This window comes from Phalangium opilio, unplaced genomic scaffold, assembly GCF_054372755.1.
Source record: "Phalangium opilio isolate 3A_F unplaced genomic scaffold, DU_Popi_V2 ptg000038l_1, whole genome shotgun sequence".
In the NCBI taxonomy this organism is placed as follows: domain Eukaryota; kingdom Metazoa; phylum Arthropoda; class Arachnida; order Opiliones; family Phalangiidae; genus Phalangium; species Phalangium opilio.
In genome coordinates this window covers 5,241,026-5,257,999 of record NW_028324161.1, presented here as the reverse complement: position 1 = coordinate 5,257,999, position 16,974 = coordinate 5,241,026, and the positions used below count along the sequence as shown (strand labels likewise).

The 16,974-nt window shown below is 36.7% G+C and overlaps 2 non-coding genes across 2 annotated transcripts; both read right to left on the bottom strand.

Moving 5' to 3' along the window:
- Positions 1–894: 894 nt before the first annotated feature.
- On the bottom strand, positions 895–967 carry TRNAV-CAC (transfer RNA valine (anticodon CAC)). Its single transcript has one exon. It is a non-coding gene; the product is annotated as a tRNA-Val (tRNA).
- A 65-nt stretch (positions 968–1,032) lies between these two features.
- Positions 1,033–1,105, bottom strand: TRNAV-CAC (transfer RNA valine (anticodon CAC)). Its single transcript has one exon. It is a non-coding gene; the product is annotated as a tRNA-Val (tRNA).
- Between the last annotated feature and the right edge of the window lie 15,869 nt (positions 1,106–16,974).

The following is a 16,974-nucleotide window of genomic DNA, read 5'->3' as shown; positions in this document are numbered from 1 at the left end:
GTGAGGTTTATCAATTGACTGAAGTTCAGATATTGAAATTTTTTTCTAGTTCTTTTTATCCACTCAATCCTTAATCAATATTTAATTCAATCAACTGATTTTACAGTTAATCGATCTAGTCCCTCTAAATTAATTGAAAAAATTACATATCTACGCTTTTTCAAGAACAATTAATTTCATGATAAAATGTTTTCGAAAATGTAATTGTTCTTGAAAAAGCGTAGATATGTAATTTTTTCAATTAATTTAGAGGGACTAGATTGATTAACTGTAAAATCAGTTGATTGAATTAAATATTGATTAAGGATTGAGTGGATAAAAAGAACTAGAAAACAATTTCAATATCTGAACTTCAGTCAATTGATAAACCTCACACATATCGTTTGTTTTTTCGGCCTTGGTCCAAACCAAGACGTTTTTATATAATATCTGTCACTTCAGTCTTAATGTAATTAAATTTTGAATAATTATGTTTGCTTTACCGTCATACATTTGCACTCTAAAATATAATGGTGCATTCAAACACCATATATGCTGTTTTTTCCAGTGCCATAAAAGACATCATTTAGGGTGTACTTTAACCCCATTTCTATGATCAATTCACGCCATTTACTAATATTATTTGCAAGTATTAAGGAAATATTAAGCATTTATGCACCATTTACAGTGGCTTTTAACATCTTTTTTAGACAATCTATTGAACTTCTAATATTACTTAGTTTAATGGTTTTAAAAGTAGGGAAAAAGTACGCTACCTATGTCACCTTATTAAACCAAGTGAAGTGAAATAATTGTTAAATATATATTATAACCACTACACCACAGACACGTGGTAAGTCTAAGTTTTCCAAGAGATCTAACTAATTATTATGTCCAATCAAGATGGTTAAAACATGTATCTACCTGGGCTCGAACCTGGGACTTTCCACGTGTGAAGCGGACGTGATAACCACTACACCATAGATACGTGGTAATACTGAGTTTTCCAAGAGATCTAGCTAATTCTTTTGCCCAATCACGATGGTCAAAACATGTATCTACCAGGGCTTGAACCTGGGACCTTCCGCGTGTGAAGCGGACGTGATAACCACCACACTACAGATACGTAGTGACACTGAGTTTTCCAAGAGATCTAGCTAATTATTATGTCCAATCACGATGGTCAAAGCCGTACTTCTGTAATTAAGTAAAATTAACATACTTAGACTTAATTGTTTTGATCAAGCTGGCCGATAGCACACCCTGAATACTTAATTGTTAATTTAAGATAATTCCGAAAAGTATCTTCGCTGTAGTTGTTAAGTTATCGGTGGGGAAAAATCACGAAAAACCCATGTTAATCTCCATAGGAAATTAGCAAAAGCGGGTGAATATTACTTTAACGTTACAAAACGGTATCAAGTCATATCTACAAGGGCCTAACGGCCCTGTAGAAAGTGCAAGAATTCAACTAAGTCAAAGGCTTAACCTTAATGTTTTCAATAACTGATAGCTAATCGATTTTTTAAACTTGTGCTTGCAAATTTTTTTTCGAAAATATATTAAAAAAATCATGGTCTTATAACAGGTAGTTGAGTCAAAAATTTAAATTCCTTATTGGAATTATAGGATTTTATAGGAGAAAAAAATTCACGTGTTTTTATAGGAAATTATAGGACTAAAAAATGCATGCTCATATAGAATACTATTTCGGATTAAACTATGTATAAAAATCTAATTAAAAATCTAATAATAAAAAAATGGGACTTTACTTTGAAAATTCAGAGGAACTTAATTAAAATAGAATGTATAAAAAATCCTAGTCAAATGTGATCTAGAAAAAAGAGTTAATTTTATGATAAATTTGATGCTAAACTATACGAAAACTTCCCCCAAACTAAGTCAAAAAATATAGGATATTATAGGACCTTTCATGAAATTATGACAGGTACAAAAATATGGGATTTTATAGGAATTATTATAAGACTGCTGGGTTCCCTGTTGAATGCATGGACAACTCCGTAAATTAAGTACAAGTATTGATCTACAGTTGGTTCACGCTTCAGGGAAATATAATTAGCTGACCTTATTTGGAGAAATGCATAGTCACGAATAAAAGTGAAATAAGTTCCGCTTGGTAAATTCAATAAACTTAACTTGGTGACCTGAAATTAGTGAAGGATATTCAGATACTTAAAACAGGCAAGTCCCACGAAACCCACGCCTTTGCCTAGCAGCAGCGAGCAAGAATAAGAAGGAGAATCAAAGAGGGGATAGGGAAGGTAACCATAACGGCACAGCCCGATCTCTCTCTCAGGCGCACCTACTTTGGCGCACAGCTAAGGATCCAGACGTCACGTGATCCGCGATTTTCTTCCCCTCTCTGTTACTTCGGTTGCGCATGTGCGGAACTCTGACACCGAGCCACAGATTGGCTGACGTAGCATTAGGTCTCTCCAATCCTCCTCCTAATACGTGCTCACTGCTAGCAGGGCTTCGCTGAGTTAATCTTGGCATGAAGCGGGTCGAAACGCACTGATGTATGTCCAAAACATATTTATTGCCACTCTCGAAACTAAAAAGAGATCGAATACCGACTTAAGCGCGAAAAAAGTTAAGGTACTGAAAAACTTCTTAGAACTTAGCAATTAAACCTTGTGAAGGTCTAAATTGTATATGGATAATTAACAGCGATTCAATTAACTGAACTTAGTGAAGGAAGAAACCTAGCAAGGTTCGCTAACAAAACCTCCGCCTCGCAGAGGTACGTTGGCAAAGTCATGGAATAAGTGACGCTAAAATATACAACTTGCAAATGAGACATCGATGTGTAAAACTTGAACCGAAATTAGGCACTGTACTAGAACCAACTTAAGGAATTTTCATGGGAAAAAACGTTAGCAGAATTTTGCGGGATCTCAGTAACCGAAGAAAACGTAGGGTTAATTGTTCTACTCAAGTGATTTCGAATAAAAAACGACCAGTGAGGAAGGTGGACAGTATACCAAGCATTATCAGAAGAAGTGTGGTGCGTCATGTTTTCTTTCGATTGCTACGTTTAATGGGATTTTTTAGGAAAAGCAACTGTCATTTGGGGCTTTGGATAACGTTTACTGTGTTGAATGTCTTCGGTGTAAACTCTGTGCTTACATTTTGTCACAATATTTGGAACCTAAAATATAATTTCAATAGTTTTCTTAATAGTGTAAGATTTCTTTTAAATATACTGTCAGTTACTTGGATAGCCAATGTAAGCTTCTTTGACGCAAAATTGATGAAAACCTGCTTGAGAACATGGATGAACTCTTCTTCCACGCGACCAAGTTTCAAATTGCTAAATATCATGCTCATCTTTATATTCATTATGATAGCATACAAATATATTTATATAACACTTAGTTATTTACGATATAAACCGAAAAATTTTGTTGAATTTTTCGTAAAAGTGAATTTCTACGACTCAAACTGGTTACGCTATTACTGGCGTTTCGCATACATATTGGCAATGTTCTGGATTTTACTGGCTTTAAATTTGCCATCAGTGTTAGAAGAAATGTTACTGGCTATGATAATAATTACCGTTGACTGCCTTAATACTAGGATTATAAAACTAGCGAAATGCATTCCTAAGAACAACTTCAGTGTTCTTCAATTATCTATGAAACACACAGAGCTCTGCGAATCCGTGCAGGACCTAGACAAATCGTTAAGATTTACCATTTTTATGTATTTAGTAAAATGGGTAACAAATTTCTTTTACAACACGTCATGCAGCTTTAATTTCTTGAAAAAAAATAATGTCATGGTTAGCTGTTGGAATTTCTTGTTTATTCTTGCGAACTCATTTTCCCCATTGTTTACCATGGGTTTATTGTTTGTCAAATTATCGAAAATTAGCCAGAGTAAGGGTCTACTATTGCCAGCTTGTCACTCTCGTTTCTACACGAGGGTATCAATAGAAAGTGACAAGTCTCTGCTTAGAATAGCCGAAGAGTCCTATTTATGGAATCAAATAAGCGTGACTCAACTGAGATTTACTGTCTTCAAAACAGCTACGATAAATTTGGCCTTTCTTAGCAATTTCTTGCTGACCCTGTTCTCTAACTTTCTCTTCATACTTTCAATGATGTACAGACCTGTTGCAAATAAACCAGATTGCTAAAATTCCACAGCGACAATAACAAGCCTTTGATAACAATTTCGCCCACCTTATAATGCTCAATACGAAAAACCACACCTGCTGATGTAAAAATTGTAAATCAAACTTTGGTTCATAACCAAGTTCGACAAGTTACAACGATATTGATAACTTGAACTATAATGTAATACTTCACATTTCAAATCAATGCAAGTTTTAAAAAATGTCGGTTTCAACCTTGTAATCTAGAAATAATAAACACACAAATAATTAATTTTAATGAAATATTTCAATTGAAATAAACTTAAATTGAAATTAAACTCGGTTCAAATAAACGAAAAATGTCAGAAATTTGTTGGAAACAAATTGTAATAGCGTTTCTCAATAAAGTATATAATAATGGCTTAAAAAAATTCATTTTACATTTTGCAAAATATTAAATCGCACTTAGTTGCATAATCAATATGTCAATACCATATTTTTGATAATTGAAAACAGTTGCTGAAATCAATGTTACGGTTCTTGACGTTTCTCATTAACACAGAACGCAACGTGGTTCTAGCAAATGAAAGCCGTGAAATGTGGTTCTAGCTAACTGAATGCCGTGCTACGTGGTTCTAGCTAACTGAATGCCGTGCAATGTGGTTCTAGCTAACTGAATGCCGTGCATTGTGGTTCTAGCTAACTGAAAGCCGTGCTATGTGGTTATAGCTAACTGAAAGCCGTGCATTGTGGTTCTAGCTAACTGAATGCCGTGCATTGTGGTTCTAGCTAACTGAAAGCCGTGCTATTGGTTATAGCTAACTGAAAGCCGTGCATTGTGGTTCTAGCTAACTGAATGCCGTGCATTGTGGTTATAGCTAACTGAAAGCCGTGCTATGTGGTTATAGCTAACTGAAAGCCGTGCTATGTGGTTATAGCTAACTGAAAGCCGTGCTATGTGTTTATAGCTAACTGAAAGCCGTGCTATGTGGTTATAGCTAACTGAAAGTCGTGCTATGTGGTTCTAGCGCACTGAAGATAGAGAATTTCCTACAGAGGAAAGCAAGATTTCGGGAGGAAAAACATTTTAAAGAATTTATATAGTTTATCATCAGTTCGCTAAAACCACATTGCTCGGCTTTCAGCTAGCTATAGAGTATAGAACCAACTTTTGTCCCAGCGGGGATTTGAAAACCGGCACGGTCGTTCCATTGTTAGTTTCGATGTTCGGTTTTCAGTTCGCTAGAACCATTTACCTTGGAAGTCGGCCTTTAAACTCAATCATTTTTTAAGCTAAAATAAATAGCGTTCCATGTCGCCAGTAATGATCATATATTGAAGAAAAACTGCTGAGAGATTTTTATCGCGTCTAAATTTCAAATCATTGGTTAGTTTATACCGGGATTTTTTTGCTTGAAAAGAGTTGCGGAATGGACGGTAACGGAAAATCAACGTGGCACCGCTAAGATGAGAGGCCAAGATGTGGGGAAGTTCCCTTTGGTGACATATGTTTCGTTATTTTGAGCGCATTAATAGTACAAAATGAATTTCTTTTGGGAAATTTCGATGAGAACATTAGGTTAAATAATCAAAAACTGTTAAAACAGTAAAATCATACGAAAACGTTGCTTCTGAAATATGCCTAATGAGTATTCAAATAGAGCTGTTCATAGTATTTTCTCCGTCATCGGTCTAGCTTTTTGATCTAGGAAAAATACTACTATTTTTACTACTATCCTACTAAAAAAAAATCCCGCTATCGAAGGCGGCCTCGTAAATAGGAAAGATCCGACTTTGCTTTCCTCGGAAATTTATTCGTGGCCTTAATCTCTAATTTTCTATTTATGCTTTCTATAATTCAATATAAACCACCGCCCATCCCTTGTTCTAATCATAATGCTAAACATAAACCATAACAAACACTTTAGCTTTAACTGTCTACAAGATGAAATAGGAATGCCACTGAGTTAGATAAAGCCTATAGATATAATCAGGGATAGACTTAATTTTAGAAGTAGGAATGGAGAACGGTTAGTATTTACTTCAGTCAGACTCATATCCTAGTATAGAGCCCCTCCCTCCAACACGTAACGAGAAGTTTAAATTATCTTAGTGGCTCAATTAAATTACGTTTTGATGACGTTGCTGACGGGGACGGCGAAAAATAGGTAATTCCTTTCTACCTCTGTCGCTATGACCCACCCGCCTCTTCTTCCATACCCCCTCCGTCCCGTGGAAGGGGATCCGGGACTTTGACGCGCGCCCAGATTACTCTGTTCTCCATACCTACTTCTAAAATTAAATCTATCCCTGGTAATATTAAAACAAGTTGGGAAAACCAAAATATTACCTCTCCGAATCTAGAGGAGGACTACTTACAAACTTATTTACCCAGATATGGAAATGTTTCCTTTTTTATGAACAAATACTGAAGTTAAAATATTAAAGCAGTATATAAAGCATAGCAAATATACTGTAAATCAGACGACATTTTACATCCAATAAGCATATACTTGTACACATTAAAATCATCCGATGAGGGAAAGGAAGAGATAAAACTTTGGAGGGATATTACCTTTACGTGTTTGTAAAGGCCAAATTTTCTACTCCTCAACTGTATACCCTCTATGTTCAAAGCCATATTCACAACAGGGTTGCCATGTAAACACTATCCTCTCGTTTCACCTCAACGATTTTCTCAGTTTGTCAACATGACTGTTAACGTTACATAACACCAAAGCTAAATTGTGGCTACACACACAGAAGGTAAAAGCGCACCATAAAAAGCATGAAAACACTAAGTTATAATCCGATTACGATCAGACCTTTCACTGGTCTGGGCTGCGTCCAGCAGAGCTCCCCAAAATGACAGCGGATTTTGGAAACGGTTACCGGTGAGATCTGTCTTCATAGCTTTTCTCCGGTCATCGGTGTTTTAAAAATGAAGCTAGCGCAATAAAGCGTGCAAGGTGCAAAGGCTTAACAAAAATTGTATGATAACATATTAAAAGAGATAGATAACAACAACTTTTATAATTAAAATTAGAAACTAACATGTCTCTTAAAATTCTCGCGTGATCAACTGGTTTCACGCCAATTAAATAGCTATAGTCCCATCACAATCAGCAAGAGCTATTTGTATTAATTCCTCCACGTTTTCTTCGCCAAGCTGAGAACTACGCGTTTTACGTCACGTGATCCAAAAACCCGACTATTTTCTTTGAAGACCGCGCTGGTTTAGCGCTGAGCACCGTGACGTCAAAATTCATTAACACTGCTAACACCGATGAGCTCTGCTGAACGCGGCTCAGATTTCCACCATGATTATAAAATCTAAGCCTAATTATTTAAAAGTGTATTTAACTTTCGGCTCACTCTGAACCGTTAATGTCTCTGCATCACAGAAACGAAAACCAAGCGTTTATTTTTTGGTTCTCTAGGCCTATTGACTAATAAAAGTTCATTTGACCAGTATAGTCACGTTCTTCTTGAAATCACTTTAGAAAGGATTATGCTATAAACAGATGTAGTATAGCTTAAGTAATATATAAACATCGATTTCAAATAATAATATAAAAAATATTCTTGGGATATCAAAATGAAACAGAGCTTTATAGCTACAAAACCACTAAAGGCATCGAAATTACGAAAAATATTTCCATATATTAATTATACATTATGAGAAAACCAAATATTAAGGTTTTGTAGGATTTATTTCCACAAAACAAAGCGAACTGCTAACGCGGTGCACTAACGGACGGACACACACAGACTAAAACATAGACTGCTTTTTAACTCTTTCCGTTTTAATTTTGAGTTGAGAAAAGGGATTATCTTAAATATTAAAAAAAATATATTTAATATTAAATTTTTTCTTCGTTAGTTGTTCGCCTTATTGAGCGTTACATAGCGTTGATAAAGAACAATTAGACATTCTTGAGAGACTTGACTAATGTTGGCTTTTGAAATGAAGTATACGCCGGTTGCTTCGCCTTAATCAAATAGGTATTATATAAGGGTGTCGAACTGCAGCTAAAAGCAAGAACAACCGTAATTGCGAAAACCTTTGGTGGCGATCCCACCTTAGGGAAGCTAGACGTTTCTCGTAACCCTAGCTGATCGCCGCGAATGTGTTAAACCCAACGATGACGATGGAGTAGAAGCCAGGTGTGCAGACTGGTGTCCATGTGGGATGGACAAAATCAAAGACCTGAAGATGTTGGTGTAGAAGCCAGGTGTACAGACTGGTGCCCATGAGGGATGGACAAAATCAAAGACCAGAAGATGGTGGTGTAGAAGCCAGGTGTACAGACTGGTGTCCATGTAGGATGGACAAAAACAAAATCAAGGAGATGGTGGTGTTTGAAGCCAGTGTGTACAGACTGGTGTCCATGTAGGATGGACAAAAACAAAACCAAGGATATGGTGGTGTTTGAAGCCAGTGTGTACAGACTGGTGTCCATGTGGGATGGACAAAGACCAGAAGATGGTGGTGATTAGAAGTCAGTATGTACAGACTGGTGTCCAAGTGGGATGGACAAAGACCAGAAGATGGTGGTGATTAGAAGCCAGTATGTACAGACTAGTGTCCAAGTGGAAGGGACGAAGACCAGAAGATGGTGGTGATTAGAAGCCAGTATGTATACAGACTGGTGACCGTGTGGGATGGTTCAAGACCAGAAGATGGTGGTGTGAGAACTCAAGTGGAGGAGCCATTTTCGTGACTGTGAATGCAGTTCGGAAATGGCGAACACGTTTGCTCCGATTTGGAAACTGCGAACGCGGTCACGTGGGTGTAACAACAGACGGAACCTCTCCGTACATACGTCACTCGGAGAGGTAAAAATAGATTATTAGAAAATTAGACCATGTAAAACATGAAATAATTGGCCAAGCAAAATTAACGTATAAAAATATATTAGCCTATTCTTATCAATGGTTTTAAGCAGCAATGGTCTTGTTTAGACGATTGTAAGGGAGAAATTTACCAAACAAAACCTTCCGGAGTGTTTTATATTCAATTCTCGGGTTTTGTACTAAGAATGAATGTATGAATGGATGTTTAATGACCAAAATAATCCCTTTTAAGTCAGGGAGAAACCCGTAAGTGGTTCACAGGTCCAAAAAAAAATAAGACAAAACAAAATTGGTAACAATCAATGATACCGACAATAATAATATCAATATCAAAACCAAATTGGCTAATGACAAAGAATCGCTTCACAAGAATAAAACTGTCCCAATAGACTTAATGGATGGAATATACAAATTATACAAAGAACCGATCACGAAGAGCTCTGGAAGCGTAAAGACGCCCATCGATTTAAAGCCAATTTTGTGACCTCAAGTACACCGTTGGCAAAATCACCCCCAAGAGCCTGCCTATCCGCAAGGGTTAAATAGTACACTAAGGGAAAGCTTTCACGGCATTTTTCCCTCATATAATTTAAAGCCAGTTTTTGTCAGAGGAATCTATAGAATTAATAGATTATACTTATTGGTAGATCATAAGTTTATGGTACTTTTAATAATTACAAATGTGTCAAGTCAAATTATAACAGATCACCTCTTGAATTTTATTATGTTATTGTATAAGCACATATAGGGCGTGGTTAAATTTATTCCCGCAATATTTTTTCTTGTAAACAGTTAATGTTGTATTAAATAAATATTTTTCGTTTTCACCATACTCGTATTTGCTTATCAAAACTCTGAGATACTTCTTGCCTTACAGAAAGTTTTCTTCAGTCATTAACTGAAAGACGATCAAGCACACGAACAAATTTTAGCCATGGGTGCATCAATTCGCAAATTTTCATCAAGTAAAATTAAAAGTTTAACCGAGGAAGATTACATATCTTCGCGTCTACCCGTAATTGGTTCAAACACACCATTATTTATCAGTATCTATTTCTGGTCATCCGTTTTCATTTCGAAGTTCTATTTTGTGGTCAGGTTAACCTCTTTATATTACTATCCCAAAGATCGTTACGTCTTGTATGTGAAAATGCTCTCAATAATTGGTTATTTGACTTCGATATACATCATCGTGAACAAACGCAAAGAAATTCGGAAACTTTTTCTTGGTTTTTCTCGTTTCAAAAATGTTTCTACCCAAAGGGCGATCCGCATAAATAATAACATTATGCTCTGTGCTATCGTGGCTGTAGTGTTCAACGTTGTAGGTTTAGCCATACATCTAGTGTTCGAGCCCGCAATAGCGTATGGCCACAATCCAAAAATAAATTTTACGAGGGCTCTTACTCTTAATCTCGACTCAAACCTGAACGTTACGCCATTAATCGAAACAACTTGCGCTATGCTTTTTTATTCATTGGAAATACTGAGTCAACTCGCTTTGAGACTCTTCATTGTGATAACACTTTTGTTGGCCTTTTTATACACGGCCGAATTGGCGCAATATTTATCGGTAATTTTGGAAGATACTTCGAACCCTTGGCAATTGGATGTATTTAACGATCACTTTCTATTCGTGGTTAGTCAGATTCGTCGAATAAACAACGTAGTGGCGAGACTTCTAGCTTTATGGTTCTGCGGTGCTTTGTACTCCACGTTTAGCTGTCTAATATTTTGCATTACGAACCTCGATAATGAAGAGGGCGCATCCTTGGCTCTAACCTTTGCTTGGGTTCCCAATTTGTTGCAGGACATCATGATTGCGTGTTTAATTACGATTTGCGCAGCTAAAATACCGGAAGCCATGAGTGAAGTATCCGAAAAACTGATAATATTGTCGAAGGATTATCTGTCTAAGGGACGAATGCAAGATTATATGTTTATCAAGTCGCAATTGCAAGGGGAAGGCTTTGGGGTGAAAATTGCGGGGTTGTTTCTGATTACTAGAAGATTGTTTTTATCGTTTCTGGGAATAGGAGCGACTTACACGATTGTTTATATACAACTAAATCCAGTTGTGTTAAGGAAATTGCAGGGTGAAACAGTTCTTTAAAATTAAAAGTGTCTAAACTATAGGAAAAGCACTATTATGTATAAAACCAGAAAAAGATATGATTAACTAGTATTAACATATACGTGTGTTATCCTAACTCATTTTTAATCTCTTAGACTCTTCAATCAAATTCCAAATTATGTATTGATAGAAATTGACCAACACTACGAAATCGTAGTTAAAATAAAAATATCGCCTACATAAATAAGCACCATTCCCGGTAATGCTATGTTTATGTACAATGAAAGATAAATTTGTGCGACGACACAAAAGCCGCAGTGAACGCTACATTTCAACCAACTCATTCGTTCTATTCCGAAACGAGCTTTTAGCTGATGTCTTTTTGCATTCATTCTGTGTCTCCAGAAATTCATGTATTTTATGTTGTTGTAAAAAAATAAAGGGTGTAACTATAATTTAAAAAACAGATTATTAGAAAATTAGACGATGTAAAACATGAAATAATAGGCCAAGCAAGATTAACGAATAAAAATATATTAGCCTATTTTTTCTTAGGCTTTTTAAGCAGCAATGGTCTTGTTTAGACGATTGGAATGGAGAAAATAACCGAACAAAACCTTCCGGCGATCGAGGAGTGTTTTATATTCAATTCTCGGGTTTTGTACTAAGAATGAATGAATGAATGAATGTTTAATCATGGAACTAACTAACGCTAGGGACGGTCCGCAAGGGTGAATATCTGAGAAATGTTCGGTGATAACGCACCCTAGCGAGATTTTGGTGCGAACCGGAAAAGTGATTCAATTTTTAAAAGGGGGGGGGGGTAACAAAAAGCCTTAAAAGCAGTCTGCTATTTCATAATTACGCTTAGGTTTAGGAAAAGCGATAAACTCTGCATATCTCATGTACTGTTTATGAGCTTGGCGATTGTCACTTCTACAAGTTACAACCACTATACACACATATCCATATTTATAATTATTTTAAAAACAACGGTACAACCTTTAAAGTGTTAAATACTTAGTTCCGTAAATAAATTATGTTTCAAAGTTAGGGATAAAATGAATTTCTAAGCGTTAGTTAGTTCCATAGTAGCACAATTTACACAAAGGTTACGCCATGGTTAAGCTACGCCTAGCATAGCGGACGAATTCTACTGCGGATCCCGTATATTAGTACGAAAACTAAATTATAGGTGGCGTTAAGAATTAACTTATTTCCGTTTTGAATCACCAAATTTTAGGAGGGGGGATTTAAAAGCGGGAGGGTTTATCAACGAATGTTTTTCAGAGAGACTAATGTAAGTTCTATCGGTGCGGACCGTCCCTAGCGTTAGTTAGTTCCATGGTTTAATGACCTAAATAATCCCTTTTAAATCAGGGAGGAACACTTAAGGGGTTCACAGGTCCAGAAAACAAGTTGGGAAAGCCAAAATATTACCTCTCCGAGTGGAGATGACTATCACTACCCCTTAAACAACCTAAATATATGCATCTATCGCTTTTTTAGCCATATCGTAGTATACGATAGGCTCTTAGTTTGACCCGAGCCGTCCGTAGTAGTGGCCGGGGTTGTCGCTTCGTTATAGTCAGATTTTAGCTTAAAAGGAACTATATATTACCACAACTCACCCATAGGGGTTACTGGGCTCGGTTAGAGATTTAATTTTAATTAAAATTTTTTTCAGGTCAGACCCGGGAATCGAACCCAGGTCGCTGGCGTAGTAGGCAAACATTCTACCACTGAACTATAGAGACTTGATAGAAACCCCGAGTTTTTTATTATTTAATTTTATCTCTAAAATGTCGGGGTGATGTGGGGCGGGGTACCTCTTAATCTGTGGGATCGGATACTTTTGAATTTTTATCTGTGGGGTCGGATACTTATGAATTTGTATGTTTGGGGTTTTTATATTTATTTTCTTTTATGTATGTGCTAATTAAATAGATAACGATTTTCCCCGTTTCCTACCGCGCTCCTCATGTGTTTCGTTCTCGTTCGGTAGCTATCGTCATCTATGTTATGTTTGACTGGAACGTTTTGGCGGTTAATTCAAAGGTGGGTTTAGATAGAGCTAACATAGTGTTAAATGAGCGTTATGCGTTTGATCATTTTAGCATTGCTAAAGGTAATTCGAGGGGATAATCACTAAAATGCGTAATCACTATAACTAAACTTTCTCTTTCAAAAGTTTCTGGGCATAAGTCCTTGTTAGAAATTTATAAGATGCGATAAGTGTGCATCGGCATAAGTCTATTTTGTAAACTCATCGAGGGGATTATCACTAAAAATTATCTGTTCTTCGATTCGCCGGAATATTAGAATTACAGCATAAGTAAATTTATACGGTCATAATTTAATCACTGTTTAGAGTACGGAATCGAGGGGCTATTCACTCTGATTTTATGCACGGTAAATCATTTAAGCATTGAAAAAGATAGCGCTATTCACTCATTAGGGTAAGGTATAGAGGGGTTATCCACTCATTAGGGTAGGGTATAGAGGGGCTATTCACTCGTACGATATGGCTACTATTACGAGCCCTTGGGCCGTCTTGTTTAATTCTTTGCAAGTGCAGGAATTCTATTTTAAAATAGTCAATTGTTCAAGCCTTTTCAATATCTCTCAATTGCTGTGGAAACTCTAGTCTCTCGCTATACCTCAACCGTATTCTTAGTCTACCAGTACGATTTGTAACATTTGTCCATATCAAAGCTGAATCATACCTCGCCACGCAAAAAGCAAATGTCCCCAAAGCATGGAAGCCACAACCCAATCACACATAAGCTAGGCTCCCACTTAACCAAAATAATAATTAAACAAAAGGTGGGGTGGCGGAGCGGTTAGCGCTTTCGTCTCGCAGCAAGAGGATCCCGGGTTCGATCCCGGACTGTGGCACCGGGTGAAACTCTGGGAACAAATCCTTCTGCGTAGAGTTTGCAAGTTCTCTCTCCGCTTGTTAAAGGAGTTTTCCTCCGCGGTCTAACCCGGTTTCTCCTTTCCATCAAAACTTGCAGAGGTTAACGGTAATAGTTAGTATAGGGCGCTGTCGGTTAGCTGTGGCATAGGGGCTAGCCACCACCCCTCTATGCATTGTAAAGGGAATCACCTGTAAACAAGCCACAGGCTTTGTGTGGAAATCCCTTCGTAGGCAAAAGCTTAGATTAAATTATTATTATTAAATACTCACAAAGATTGGCAAAATCAATCTCCTTCAGTAATACGTAGCGCTTAAATATATTATTTTCCGAACAAAATTAATCGAGCAAATTTAACGTTTAACTTCTTCCTTTGAAATTCTATCAAAGAGTTATTCAACTGTTTAAAAAAAGGTTTTTTTCGCAAATAGGCGATATCATCATATCAACCGCAATTCCGTCATATTTAAAAAATATACATTGCCAACACTGTTTTAGACACAATAGTGGAAGTTTTAGCCTCATTTAAAACATGTAAAACATTATCTCATCTACAAATAGCTTACACATGTCTTTTTACCAATACCTAGCCGTTTGGATTTTTCTAAAGCAATCTTAGCACCAAAATATTTTTTGATACAAAATAAATGTTCTATATTCTTCATTTTTGAAAATATATTTTTAAGCGTTTATAATGATTACTCTCTACACCTACACTAATCTTACACAAACAAGGAGTATAAATCCACTAGTGGAAGCGGTGTTTTTATTGTAAATATATATGTTTAAGCGTTTACCATGATTACGCTCTACAGCTACACTAATCTTTCACCAACAAGGAGTACTATAAACCCACTACTGGAAGCGGTATTTTTATTCAAACGTAAAACAATTTCGCTTAAGTTAATCATCTCTAGGCATCGTTAAAAATGTCTCTATCACTCCTAGGTAACTGTATGCACAGGATTTTACGACATTGTAACTCAAATTCATCTGATTATGTTTTAACAAGGTTAAATCTAACTGAGAGTAAGATGAAAGGAGTAGAAGCTTATCTGTCTTAGGAAATATGCAATTTTATCTTAACAGTTCGTTAAATCATAAGTTTATAACGAAAAAACGCGGAAGGGGAAAACGAGCAGACAACAGCGATTTTTGTGGGTAGAAGGTTAAGAGCGCCATCTGTCGTCCGTGCCAAAGTTGAACTTCCTCTCGAAACGCAATGAGAAAGTGGATAAAATAATGCCATCAGCTATTTAACTGCGTCGATATATTTAACGACTTGACCCATGACATGCGCGTCCAACTGGCTTTTATGAATCCTATTTATTGTTGGATTCTAGGAAACTTGGTAGACGTAACAGTCTGTACTAGTACCCAAGCATCCTTCAATAAACGCCTGGCAACATTGTGGTACGCATGGTACAACTAAAAAATAGGATGTGTATTTATCTTTCGACTCACTCCAAGCCTTTAAGCCCTCATTACAGAGGATTTTAAACACTATCGTAATTCCTAGTGTCTCGAATCTCTACGTTCCTGTCCATTATGAACAGTGCTGAGAGAATGATACATCAGAAAGAGCCATTCAAATCGAATTGCCGAAAATATTATCCATATTTTCATTTCATATAACAGAGAAAACAAATTATTATGGTTCTGAGAGGAGCTTCCCATTTTGGTTGTTGTTTTCAAAAATATATCGCAATGCACGGGCCTCGATAGATATAGGAGGCAATGAAGGAAATATATCACAACGCTCGGGCCTTGTTGGATATAGGAGGCAATGAAGGAAATATATCACAATGCCTGGGCCTTGATAGATACAGGAGGCAATGTAGGAAATATAACGCAATGCACGCGCCTAAATAGATATAAGAGGCAATGTAGGAAATATAACGCAGTGCACGGGCCTTGATAGATATAGGAGGCAATGAATTAACGACTTGGGTACTTGGGTTTATCTTTAATATTTAAATAAATATAATTATGTTTAATTATTTTAATCGCCAGTAAATAACTTTAAAAATAGTTAAATCGTTTAAAATAAAGTTGTTCCTATTATCTTTCGAAACTTTGCTAATATTGACGTTTAAAGTGAAGGGTACCCCTCTTGCCCGCTTTTTTCAAATTTTGGGGTATATATACGATTCGTTTCCATTATAATAATACATAAAAACGCATTCGCGTGAACCGATGGTGGAAGCCCTGCCATTGGGAGGCTAGACGTTTCTCGTAACCCTAGCCGGTCGCCGCGTAGATCTTGAAACCAAACGATGACGAAGGAAAAGAAGCCAGAATGGACTGACTAGCGTCCATGTGGAATGGACAAAGACCTGAAGATGGTGGTGCATGCATAGAAGCTGGTGTCAATGTGGAATTGACGAAGAACAGAAGATGGTGGTGCATAGAAGCTGGTGTCAAGGTGAAATTGACGAAGAACACCAGATGGTTGTGCTTGGAAGCTAGCAAGTACAGACTAGTGTCCATGTGGGATGGACAAAGACTAGCAGATTGTGGTCCTTAGTAGCCAGTTAGTAAAGACTGATGTTGGTAGCTGAATGGCCAAATTTCCGTGAACCGCGAACGCGTTCCGGAAATCGGGTATTTGTTTGCTCCCATACGCAAACTGCGAACGCGGTCACGTGGGGTCTGACAGACAGACAGACAGACACACAGACACGGCCGGTGTAATACCTCTCCGTGACATACGTCACTCGGAGAGGTAATAAAATTTCTTATCAATTGATGAGAGATTCAATTTCAAATTCTAAAAAATAATAAAATAATTCCTAAATCAGGAAAACGTAATTAGTGCTATTTTCAATTTTCAAAGGTTGAATTATTATTTTTTTTTTGTAATATCACGTATGACAAGAACTTATAACGAGTTATTGGCGATTACAACTGAGCCATGGAACGAATTTCATGTTATTATTTAATCATATTGTATATTTCAACATTCGGTTAACTAGACTGTGCCCAAAAATAAACACACTCATTGTTTCGCAATATATCACCTTAGC